Genomic DNA, 12,829 nt, shown 5'->3' on the forward strand with positions numbered 1-12,829 from the left:
GTGTCCTAGCCAGCCCAAGGACACAATACTCACCACCAGAAGTGGGATAGTCAAGGTGCATGGCTGCAGAAGCATGCTCCTTTGACTCTCACTCTGGATCCAAGCAGTTCGTGGCCAAATACCAGCTACAGCCTAGAAAAGGAAGGAAGATATGGCTGGGGACATGGAATGGCAGCACAGGGTGATACTGGGAGAACCAATCAAACTCCAGGCCTCTTCCCAAAGATAACTAGTGCTTGCTTGACTGACAGCAAATATGCCCCAGACTATTAAAGGTGTTGATGTCAAGTCCACATCTCTTAGGCTGTGACCAGATGAATACCATATCTGCATTGCAAGGTCCTGGGATAATGCTTGTGGATGTGATTTCATGGGAAGATATGACTTGAGAGGAGGTGTCTGCCATCATCTTGCTACCCAGAAGGCTCTTTTAGTACCAGACAGCTCTGATCCTGAGAATTGTCAGATGAGACCAGTCCTTGGAGAAACAATGATTGTGGATAGAGAAGGTCACCTATCAGGCTTCTTTAAGGGCCACCAGTCTCTCCGTGATTTAGTGCCTTCAAGGAAGCCCTGATTTGGGGCACTCAGCTTGGGCACCTGTCCATGAACCTTCTGGGCCAAAGACTTTGGTCAACACTAGTCTCTCTCCCTCCTCAGTGCTGTACCAAGCAGGGAAGTAGCTTCCTACACCCAAGGTGTGTTCCTGTCATCCTGCTGCCAGCAACTCTCCCACCCTTCCCCAGTGCCACCATGCCACCTGCCCTTGCCCCCTGGGCCCAATAGCTAGAGGGAGGCATGGGGGATTTAGCAGGGAGACTTCAAGTTTACCCATGTGTATGTTGCATCCGAGTTGTTTTATATATATATATATATATATATATATATATATATATATATATATATATACACACACACATATATACATATATGTATATATATGTGTGTGTATATATATATATACACATATATATGTATATATATGTGTATATATATATATATATCAAAAGTCAATTATCTATTTTTGTATTGTTTGCATTTTATATTCATGGAAAACAATGTTTATCAATTGTTCTTTTCTGATTTATTTTTAAGCGGTGCTGTTTATAGTTTTAAACAAAACAAAGATGACACAAAAATTGTTGCTGCTTGTGCAGAGGGCTGGCATCTCAACTGCCTAGGGCCCTCCCTCTTTCCTCTCCCTTCACCCCAATGTATCTTACTGTCCACCCCCTCCCTCCTTCACAGGAACGGCAAATATGCCCAGGTACTATGACAAATGCCAGATGTTTCAGGCATGAGGAACCTGGTAAATAGCATATTGTTTTATGGCTTTATTTTTTCTTTTGGGCCCTGCCCCTTCCCCATGTGTAGACCTTTTGAAAGTACCCATCTCTCACTCTCCCTCTTTTTCTCTCCCTCCTTTTTTATATTTTGTGCTTTCATTTTGAAATCAGAGTACCCATGTTGTACTATTTGCCATGTTGAGTTTCTCCAAAGGAAGCATTTTGGGGGCATTTTCCACCCAGTGGGAAGGACATGGGGTTTCTATCATGTCCTTTCTCCCTAAGAAGCTGGGGAGACAGAGGACAATGATGCTTTAACCACTAGGAATTAGACATCTCATTGAGGAAATCCTTGCATGGGACTTCCCAAGAGCTCAGTTGATTGTGACATTTGCCAGAAGAGATGTTGGGAAACTCCTTGACCCCTCTTGCTGCTTTGGGGGTATTTATCCCCCTATCACCATCCCCTCCTGCCCTGTCCTGCTCCAGTTCACATACAAATGGTATTTCGGGGAACAGTGACCATCAGGGTGATGGCTTGCTGGTCTGATTCCCACTTTTGTATCCTACAGTCACTCCAAAGAAGAAAATCCACGTGGCATGTATATGTGTGATGGTTGGGCCTACTGAGAGGCAGGGCTTTATTTAATTATTATTCTTGTTACTATTGGTGCTTATTTCCCCTGCTGTATATAGGGGCAGGGTGTAGAAGAAACCAGGAATGTATATTTAGGTCACATTAAATAAAATGGCTAGAGGACAGAGGGAAGAAATTGGTAACTGCAGTACATCCCCACCCCATGTATAAGAATTTTTTCTCTCCCAGTGTAAAATGGGGAGCATGGCCCCTGTGAATACCCTAGCTTCCCCTTCCCTATTCCTTGAGACATCACAGGATTGTCTGGATTGTGACCTCTCCAATCCTAGCTCTCCTTGACACCTGGATATCTTGATACACTGCCTATTTGTAATAATATATATTTCTTTTGCTGAATGCTAATAAACTGGGTTCAAGAAGAACCCCCCCCCCCCGTCAAAAAAAAGTGAATTTTTCTGGTTTGTTCCACAGCAGCATGCCATGACCCATGGTTGTTGGGTTTAGCCTTGAAGGGAAATGGAGAAAGCAAGGAGGTTGATGGGGGGTGGGAATCACCCAGCAGGGGAAATAGAAGCCAGAGCTGAAACTAAAAGTAGAGGAAACTTCAGTTCTTTATCCAAGTCATGCCTGCATCTCTCTGATGCTGTGTTGGTAAACTCTCCATCACACTTTGCACATTTTGAGAACTTCCAGGGGTTTACTAGCACTTCTAAAACTGGCCTCAGTTCATGCAAGTGTGCTGGCATCTCCATCAGCCAGGAGGTAGAGGTGTGGACCTACTACTGATGGCTTCATGAAAAGGATTTGTCTAAATGGTGGGATTCTCCAGCCAAGCTGCAGGAATGGCAGGCATTCTTTACCCAAGTTTATGGACAGAGATACTGGCTGGGCAGCTGCCTGCTCCACCTATTCAGGTGTGGGGCTGAGTGGGAAGCATGTGTCTCACCCTTCGCTCCTGATAAGAAAGGGCTTCTGACACCTGCTAGTGGGCTCCCTTGAGTTCTTCCCAATTGCCATGTCCAAGCCAGAAGGTCTGAAATAGTAGCTGCTTGAAACTGCTATAGACTGTAGACTGTGCTGCCAAAGACACATAAGAAAGCCCCTTGGGATCCTTTCCCAGACTAGCAGAAAAGTTTGGTGGCCCCCAGTACCTCATGAATCAAGAAAAGCCAAAATAAAAGCAGTTTAATGAGAGAAACAAGAGAACCTCCTGGAATGGGAGTTAATAATTCATAGAAGTTGAATTCTCTGTCATGGACTGCTCATGGAAGGAAGAGGGCCATGGTTGCTCAGAGAAATTTTGGAGCAAGATCTAGGAAGACCTTATTACATCCAATGGAAATTCAAGGGGTTGTGTAGTATGGGAGGCCTAGATTTCTGCCCTAATTTTCATCCCTCATCATCAGCTGGGCTTGGGCAAAACTCTTCTTCTGAGTCTCAGTTTCTCCATCAACAATATATGGGTGGCATGGGCATAGATTTGACTAGACTAGTTTCCATATGCAGGTCAGAAGATTGGGCTACCATAGAGTAACCCATGGAACCTTTTCAACTGCCAAAGTTCAGCACTCCCCACCCCCTTCTAGCTCAGTTGGCCTGGAGTGGAGTTCTTTTCTGTGGTGCGTGCCCCCACATGATTCTGGTACATTGCACCTGCTGAACAAGATGATTGGTAAGAGCTCCTCCCATTCTGCTGTAACTGATGTCTGCCTTCACTGTGATCCTCTGGGGAGTCCTTTGCAATACTGGAAGGGGATGTTGGTGGAGGTAACCTCCTAATACCTTCCTTAGATAACTAAGGAAACCACCTTGATCAGCTCCAGTGCTGTTCTTTGGTCTGCTTAAGGGCTGGGGTTGTACCTAGTGAACAGACTGCCTTTGTTCTTAGTTTCTGTTTAGAGCATATGTAGACCCAACAGATTAGATACCTTTGTACAAGCCTTTTGGGGGATGCTGCAGACAAGCTGCTAGCTCCCCACTGTCCCCACCCACATCGGGCTTGGGCCTTACTGACCACGTTCTTTCTCTGTATAATTCCTACACTTCAGCTGAGCTGCATGGCTTCTGGGATTCAGACCTAGCTAATAAAAGCAAGCGACCTGAGGGTAGCACTTTCTAATCTGCAACTTCTTTCCATCTCCATTATCTTTTTAAAAGGCCCCTGAAACAGGTGGGCAGAGCAGATGATCTCATCCCCACTTTACCAAGGTAGGAATGGAGCCATAGACAAGTGAAATGACTTGGTAATACAGAACATTGACTGTGAGTCAAAGTGAGAAAGAGAGAAGGTAGGGATAGAAGATGTGGTGGAAGAGAAAGATTACTATTAATAATTCCTCAAACACCGAATTAATAATATCATTGATATGTGCCACACTATCTTGTGTAATCCATACCTTAACTCTATGAGGTTAACATTATTGTTATGCACATTTTAAGATGAGAAAACTGAGCCTCAGAAAGGTTAAGACCCTTGGCAAATTTCACACAGCCAGCTAACTGGACTCTAAATCTCCTGCATTTCCTATCACACTTGTAGTGAAGCTTCTAGTTAGCTGCCCATCAGGGATGGCCATGGTGGATCCCAGAAATGCCCCCAGCAGCAGGCCCAAAGTGAGAGCATCCTAAAGCTAAAGGAGACCTTTGGATACCTTCTTATTCCACTGTGTCCAGGCAGATCTCCCAGCTCTAAGCCAAGATCAGAGGCCTTTGTCAGTCCAGGGAGGGACTCCCTTCCCCCACTCCCACCCCCAGACTTGGATCTCTGAGAATTGTTCCCAGCCAGGTAGGCCCACTTAAACCTGCTAATAAGCAGCCTGGGAAAGGCTGAACAAGATGAATATGATGAATAGCAGAGTGAGTCAATAAACATGAGCACTTAGATGCCTGGAGAACAGGCCTCCCACTTCTCAGACCTCCACCATCAATTGGAGCACCGCCTCATGAAGAGTTACTTAATTATAAACCACTTAATGGCCACAGTGGGAAATAGTCTCATTCAATAACTGCCATCTGATGGACTCTTGGAGGCTGTTCTCTGTTTTTTCAGTTTCTTGCTTTTCCACCTTCTCTCTCAGGATACCTGAGCACATTTCCTATATTGTTCTCCTAGTACGTGGAACATCTGATGAGATTTCCCAAGGGCTCCTGTGCAGTACCCATTGCTAACAGGAAATGGGTGCTCTGCCTGGCCACAAATGCCATGATTAAAAGTAATGTTCTTCAACAAAACAAAAATGGAATGTGCATCTATCTCTGTCTATAAACTCAGATGTATGTAGGCAATAAGTATTCCTTTTATTTTGCTTTGTTTCATTTTGTTTTGTAACTAAATTAGGACTTCAAACTCCCCATCCCATCCTAACAGAGAAGCAGAAAATTCCATGTCAGTTGTGACTGGAGGCCTATTCAAGTGTGGCACTAGAATTCAGGGGGCACTTGTGGTACCAAGAAATTAGGGCAAGGGCAACTAATCTCTAACTTATTCCAATCACCACTGACACCCTCATCTTCTATACCAGCAGTGGGAGAGGGGAAGCTGAGAGCCCTAGGGACTTAAATTCTACCTCCCTCTGGGTACATTAGAGGCATCTCCCTCCATCCTTGAGGAACTACACTATGTAGTGCTTGAGTTCATAGTGCTCCCAGACTCTTCCTTTCTAGGTGGGGCTGGGAGAGGTAGGGATCTCTCTCTCTCTCTTTTTTTTCTCTTTGGGCTTTTCAGTGCCTCTTCCTTCTCCTTTATGACAGTATGTTCTCAATGGGGGTTTTAGGCTTTTATAAAAGAATGATAGGTTTGGTCACTTCAGCCTGCTTCTGCTTTCTATGCTGAAATCCCTCTTGAAAGAGGTCTGTCAAGAACCTGGTTACCACCAAGGTGCAGGGGAATGGGGAGTGAGGACATAGAGGAACAACAGACACAAACAAATGTATTTCCAGAAATTACTCTGCCACAAAAATGCTGCCTTATTGAAAAAAAAAATCACTATCCTAGAATTCAGGACACCAAGACATTAGTCTCTGCTCTGTCTGCAACTGATGGAAAATTGGGTGGTTTCTAAGAGCTTCAGATTACTCATCTGTAAATGAGGGTCTTGGAGAACATAGAATCTCAAACTGCAGTCCTTTCCTTACCCTTAACTTTTTGATGCTTAAATTCTTCCTACACCAGCTGTCCTTTTTCCTCTCACTTCCACTGGCATAGATTCCTGGGGAAGTTTTAATGCCTAGGATGTGCCTTCTTTTTTAAATTATTTTTTTCTTTATTTAAGTATAGTTTGTTATGGAACCAGGCTGGAACGCTGGCGGAAAAACCAAGCGGCACTCAGAGATCTTGGTGGATCAGAGATTTATTTAACACTGGAGGGCTCAGAGGAGACAGTTTCTCCAAAGATCTGAGCTCCGAATGAAGGGGGGAAGGGTAATTTATAGTCGTCAGCTTCCATAACTATGGCAGGTTTTTGTGCACGCTGCAAACAGGGCAAGAAGAACCAGAAGAGGGGCCTCCAAGCCAGAGACCAGAGCCTGTTTTAGTCCCATCAGCCATCTTATGGTGTAAAATTTTATTGATTTCCCCAACATTCCCCCCTTTGATGCCTTTAAAAAAATCTTTTATTTGACATCACTTTTTAGCTCTAGGGGTGGGTACCCTCGCAGGGCTAAGATATGTGCTACAGTTTGGTGAGCAACAGTGTTTTCAATAAAACGTACCAGGGTATTTAGTATATGGGGGCCGATGGTCACAAGTAAAATTCTGGAAAGGAGGGGCCCTGCCAGGGCAGGGAGCCAGGATGCCCAGTGTGTGAGATCCCATCCTCTCCATTGACTGATATTTTCCTGTTGTCTAAGTTGAATTCTTTCCTTGAGTTCCTTAAACTTAGTCCTGACTATCCCTGACTGGTTTACAAAATAGCAACATTCCTCCCCCAGAAATATACAAGTCCCTCCTTTTTCTGAAGTGAGGAGGTTGAGGGCTCACCTATTTTGGAGGGACACTACTGCCAGGGAGTTTATTTGGCTTTGTAAGGTTACCAGGGAGTCTGCCATACATTCCATATCCAGCTTGTTGGTGCAGTCTCTATTAGCCCAACAGCAAGAAGCAAGATCAGGGCTATGACACCAGTAAGGGGCAAGGGCTGGCAGAGTTGCATCCGAACCCCTGGGCTCAGTCCATATGTTGATTCCTCAAGTTTCTGCTGTGCACAGGCCAGCCAACTTCCAGGGTGTGGCTGGAGCAGGGCTGGAGATCTCAGGGATCAGTGTCTTTTTGAGGGTCAATTTAAGCGGGTTGACTGGATCTGGATCACTTTGCCAGGTTGAGGGTTCCTCTGAGTTGGCCTTCTTAGCTCTGGAGTGGTGGACCCATGGGATGATACCTGAAACTGAATCCACTATTTGGTTGTATGTCTGTAAAGTCCACCTCCAAGTTTTCGAAAGGGGCGGGTTTCTGGTAACTGTCAGATCAGGTTTAGGGAAGATATGGTTTGCATATTTAGAGATCCACCGTGTTTTCCAGTTGTTTAATCACATGTCCATGGAGTCTTATTATTATCCCCACAGAATAACAAGCACAGAAGATTGTCTACACATGAAATACCGTGACAAATTTTCTGAAGTTTACCTCCAGTTGTCTAGTTTATGCAAACAACAAACATTTACAGACAATCAGAACTAGAATTTAACATCCCTATAGGTACATTGTGGAAACATAGTTTTTCTCTCTAAAAATCCCCCTTTCCAGAGACAGCCAAATTGAGACCAATGCATTTGTAGAACAAGTCCAGGCTTAACAAACCAGGCCTAATTATTTACATAAGCTCAGCAAGAATAGCGATTGATCATGAGGATCTTTTAAAGTTTGCTTTGCTGGAATCTTTTATAAGGAATCTCTGGGTTGAACTTTTAGTAGCCTCTCCAGGCCAGAAGCCACGCCAAATACTTGCCGTCAGACAGGCCTGCAATACCTGTGGAATTGGGCGAATTCCTCTTCATGAGATCCCCAAGATATCCTGAGGTTCCTGCACCCACCAGGAAGTGACCTTCTTTACTCACCTGGTGAGGCTGCCGGGAACTCTGTAAGCAAGGTATCAGGCCAACATTTCCAAGGGGCTTTATGGCTCCATGTTTCATAAAGCCAACCTTAGTTCCTTAAAGCTGCCTGGCCATATCGGAGTCTATGAATGTCACTCTCAAATATGACATTCCAGTCAAAGCCTTGGTAAAATAACCAGTATTTCCAATGCTGACCTGTTACAAGATGAATAGATGCTTATTGAACTTATGCAAACAATTGTAATTGCCATGAAAGAAAGAATACTCACTGAGAGTTTTTGAATTTCAGGGGAGTTATGTAGAGAGAAAAGATAAATTCTGCAGTTTACAAATGCATATGACATTTCTGTATATCATAGATATCTTAAGAGAAAGTTTCCTTAGTCTGGAAGAGGAAACATTAGAGAACCAGCAATATTTGCAACAAGAATCACAAAACTATAATCTCCCTCAGTTCACTTAATCCCATGTTCCTAATTCTTGTTCAATTTGAATGTAGCTTTTTAGTTCTGGAAATTCTCACCCATTTTAGTATTAATCTTAAAGCTGTTGAATACCTCTATTTGTCCCCAAAGTCCTTTTTGTAAATCTCCTTGAAAAAGAAACACGTTTTGTGAGAGAATAAGAACAATTATAAATGACAAAATCTCAGAAATAGACATTGTTAAAGATCTGCTGAGAGTTCATTATGATGCAATTGACAAAGAAATTTGGTTATTTCTGTGACACATAGCACTTCAAGTAATCAGAATATTAAGTGATGACCTTATACCAAAACACTAAAACTTTAGGAATTGCATATCTATTTTGGCAGTTACAACATTTACCTGTGCAATGCAACCTAAGCTTTACCATGGTACGACCGTGATCTTCCAAGTAACTTAGCATCCCAAATAAAAGGGCCTAATTGGTCAAAAAGACTTCACTTACCATTCAAATCCTGGGAAGTTTGTTAAAACCTTAGGAAGTTATAAGTACATCCTAAATAGGATTACAGATTATTACAAATGTTAAAACTTTATTCAACCAAGGTGGCAATAAAAGATCCTAAAGGTGAATGTGTAGCATTATATAGTTGTTACCAAAACCTAGATCCTTTAACATTGAAAAGTTTTAACTAAAGAATCAAAGACCTGATAAAGATGAGACCTAAAACTTTGGTTTTCCCAGAAGACAAACCTTTGTTTGCATTGTCTCATCAAGAGCAGATCAACAGTCCAAGAAAACTTTGTCATTTGAGCAGAGAGAAAAGCAGAATTTCAACCTTATACCAGTGAACTTTTAAAATTCCATTCATCCCAACCTTAGTCCATCGTGAGCACACACAAAATTCCTTTCCAAAGATCTCCATGAACCTTCTACAACTTTCCTTTGCCTTCAAACTTTGCCCCAAAGCCATTTCTCTCCAAAAAACCAATCTCATTTAGGACAAAATTACTTTCTTCTACCCTTAACAAAAATGTATTTCCATTCCTTATATCTTTCTTACATACCTCCTACTTTCCTACATATGGGTTGCTTATTTCCATCAGTCTTAAGTACACATAGCAGAATTTTAACTCTTAGGAAACCTTAGTCTCCAATTGAGGACTTAGTAACCAACTGAGACGTGTTTACACCAGAATTTTTTTAGATGGTAAATTCATGAACCAATTAAATACAAAGCATGTTTTCCAATAGGTCCAAATAGCCTTAATTTCTCTGCAATAAGAAGTTAAAATCACAAACCTATGTTCACTCCATCCTATTTGGAAAAGACCTAGATGTCCAAGGGGGTACACTTTACTCTTTGACCTTGAGGATGGGAGGAGGAGCCAATGGTGCCTGAAGCACTGAGGTGGGTATAGGAACCAGTTATGTATACCACACCCAAGTTGGTGCAGAAACAGCAGGGGGAGGGGCAGGCAGAAGAGGCAAGGTGCCAGTAGAAGGCAGAGAAGGAAAACCTAATTCAAAACCTTAACTCAGAGGAGCAGACGCCATGGTTTTTCCACCAAAGTGGAAATATGGAGTCCACATCAGGCCAGAGAAGACAGGGAATTTCCCAGAAACAGAGTTTCAGCAACTGCTTGGGAACATTCCTTAAAGTCCCTATCCCGAGGTAGACTAACCACAGTTGGCTCCAATTAAGTTGTTAACCTGGGAAATAAGGGAGAATCCCTCACATCTATTAGGCAGAGGAACAGGGAGAGAGAGGCAGTGTCCCCTTTGGTCTGATTCTATCTTGGCAAGACCAATAAGGTCTCCTTCTCGAGGTTCCTCCTGATATTGGCTGGGTTTCTGGGACTTCCCCTGTTGGGACATTTATTCTTTTAATGTCCTTTTTCCTTGCAGTAGGCTCATTGACCCCTTACTAAGGAGGTTCTGGGCCTCCCCCCTTTGGGCAGCTAGACCTTTCCTGTCCTTTTGTCCTGGCTCTCTTGTGCCTCTGGAGCAAATGGGGTGTAAGCCTCGCATAGCCTCTCATAATAATCCCCGGGGGAATCCCCTTGTTGCTGGGCATATTCATGGGCTTCTCAGCCCCTGCTCTGATCCCCTGGAGGAGAGCCTCTTGGTACTGGCGGATGTAGACAGGCAACTGGAGAGTGCCTGTGCCTGGCCCAACGTGCAATCTGGCCACTGGTCCTTGTGGGGGAGGGTTCTCTGAGTCTGGGAAGGGAGGAGAGATGGGCGGCGGTAGTGGCAGAGGAAAGACAGATGGGGGAGGAGTTTCAAGCTCAGGGGCAGGGAGAAGGGAACCCGGTGAGTCATAAGGTGGCAGAAAGATGGGATCTTCCTCCAGGTCTCCTCCAAACACTAGGGGATTGGTGGGTTGCTTCTTTGGCTCCCTGGGTGAGTCTCCAGATAAAGCAGTTAAAACCTTTGCCTGGCTCTGCTTGCTATGGATGAATTGCACCCAAGGCGGAGGATTTTGGGCAATTTCAAGCCAGGAGTCGATGTATGGAAATTGATCAGGGTGACCTGGGTCTCTAGAGACAACATGCAAGATGCAACGAACCACTGGGACATCCAAGGTTCCCTCAGAGGACCCTCCTACACCAAAAGTGGGCCATTCTAACTCACATAGGGTCCTTAACATGCCGGGGGGTATCTTAATTCCATAGTCTCCCAAAACCCCTTCTTTGCTCTGTCCTGACCCCATAATGTTCCCGTGAGGTGTAGTAACAAAGACAGACAGTGGGATAGGGGTGCCCCTCTAATGAGGAGACCAGTCAGATGCCCATCTGGCTGTATCCTGAAGGAACTTAGCTGAACTTAGCCATAAGTCTCAGCTTTGTGACTTATGATTGGAAACTATTCCGATGCCACCACAGAATGTGTGCCATTCACCTCGGAATCACAGATGGGCCCACTCAGACTCCGTTGGCTTTTGGGGACCTTGAGGGTGCCCGCCCGTGGAGCCACAGAATCTAACTCAGCAGGCAAGCTAGACTGAGTCGCACATTCACACTCACATATACACCAGAGGTTATTACATTCCCTCCCACAGAATTCCTACCTGGGAGACCACTGAGGTCTCCAGGGAGTGATCAGGTCCCCCTTCCACTCTTGTGAGTGGGCCTGACTAGATTGGGCCCCAGTCTTACCAGTTCTGATATCAGGTCTAGGTCCTCACCTGCCAAGTCTCCTCGAGTCCAGCAGGAACAGAGGAGTGGGGCCGGCCTGAAGCAACTGAGTGGGAGAATGCCAAAATTCAGGCTGGGCGTGCCTTCTCCCTTGTGATTCCTCCTTCTGTCACCTCCTCGCCATTCTCCCAAACTGGTGGCAACAATGGGCCAGCGCAATTGGTTTTCCTGGTCAGAGAACCAAATGTATTATGGAACCAGGCTGGAACGCTGGTGGAAAAACCAAGCGGCACTTGGAGATCTTGGTGGATCAGAGATTTATTTAACACTGGTGGGCTCAGAGGTGACCCGTTTCTCCAAAGATCTGAGCTCCGAATGAAGGGAAGAAGGGTAATTAATATTTGTCAGCTTCCATATCTGTGGCGGGTTTTCGTGTGTGCAGCAAACAGGGCAAGAAGAACCCAAAAGTGGGGCCTCCAAGCCAGAGACCAGAGCCTATTTTAGTCCCGTCAGCCATCTTATGGTGTAAAATTTTATTCATTTTCCCAAGTTATCACACAATGTTACATTAGTTTCAGGTATACAACATAGTAATTCAACATCTTTATATGCTATGCTTTGCTTCCCACCAGTATAACTACCATCTGTTATCATACAACACTATTACAATATCATTGACTATATTCCCTATGCTGTAACTTTTATTCCCATGCATTATTTATTCCATAACTAGAAGCCTCATCTCACACTCCTCTTCACCCATTTTACCCAATCTCCCACCCCCTTTCCCTCTTGCAAGCATCAGTTTGTTGTCTATAGTTATAGGTCTGATTCTGGATTTATATTTTTATTCATTTATTTTGTTTTTAGATTCCATATATAAGTAAAATCATATGGTATTTGTCTTAGTCTAACATATTTCACGTAGTATAATACCTAGAAGGTCAATCCATGTTGTCACAAATGGCAAGAACTCACCCTTTTTATGGGTTCATAATATTCCATTATACATATACACTACGTCTTTATCCATTTATCTATAGTGAACACATAAGTTGCTTCCATATCTTGACTATTGTAAAAAATACTGCAATAAACAGGGAGGTGCATATAACTTTTCAAATTAGTGTTTTTGTTTTCTTTGGATAAATATCTAGTAGTGCAATTACTGGATCATATGTATTTCTATTTTTAATTTTTTAAGGAACCTCCATACTATTTCCACAGTGGCTATATCAATTTATATTCCCACCAACAGTGCACAAGAGTTCCTGTTTCTCCATATTCTTGCCAACATTTGTTATTTCTTGTGTTGTTGACTTTAGCCA

The sequence above is a fragment of the Panthera pardus genome, unplaced genomic scaffold (genome assembly GCF_024362965.1).
Source record: "Panthera pardus isolate Hobbes unplaced genomic scaffold, ASM2436296v1 HiC_scaffold_27, whole genome shotgun sequence".
NCBI classification, from domain to species: Eukaryota; Metazoa; Chordata; class Mammalia; order Carnivora; family Felidae; genus Panthera; species Panthera pardus.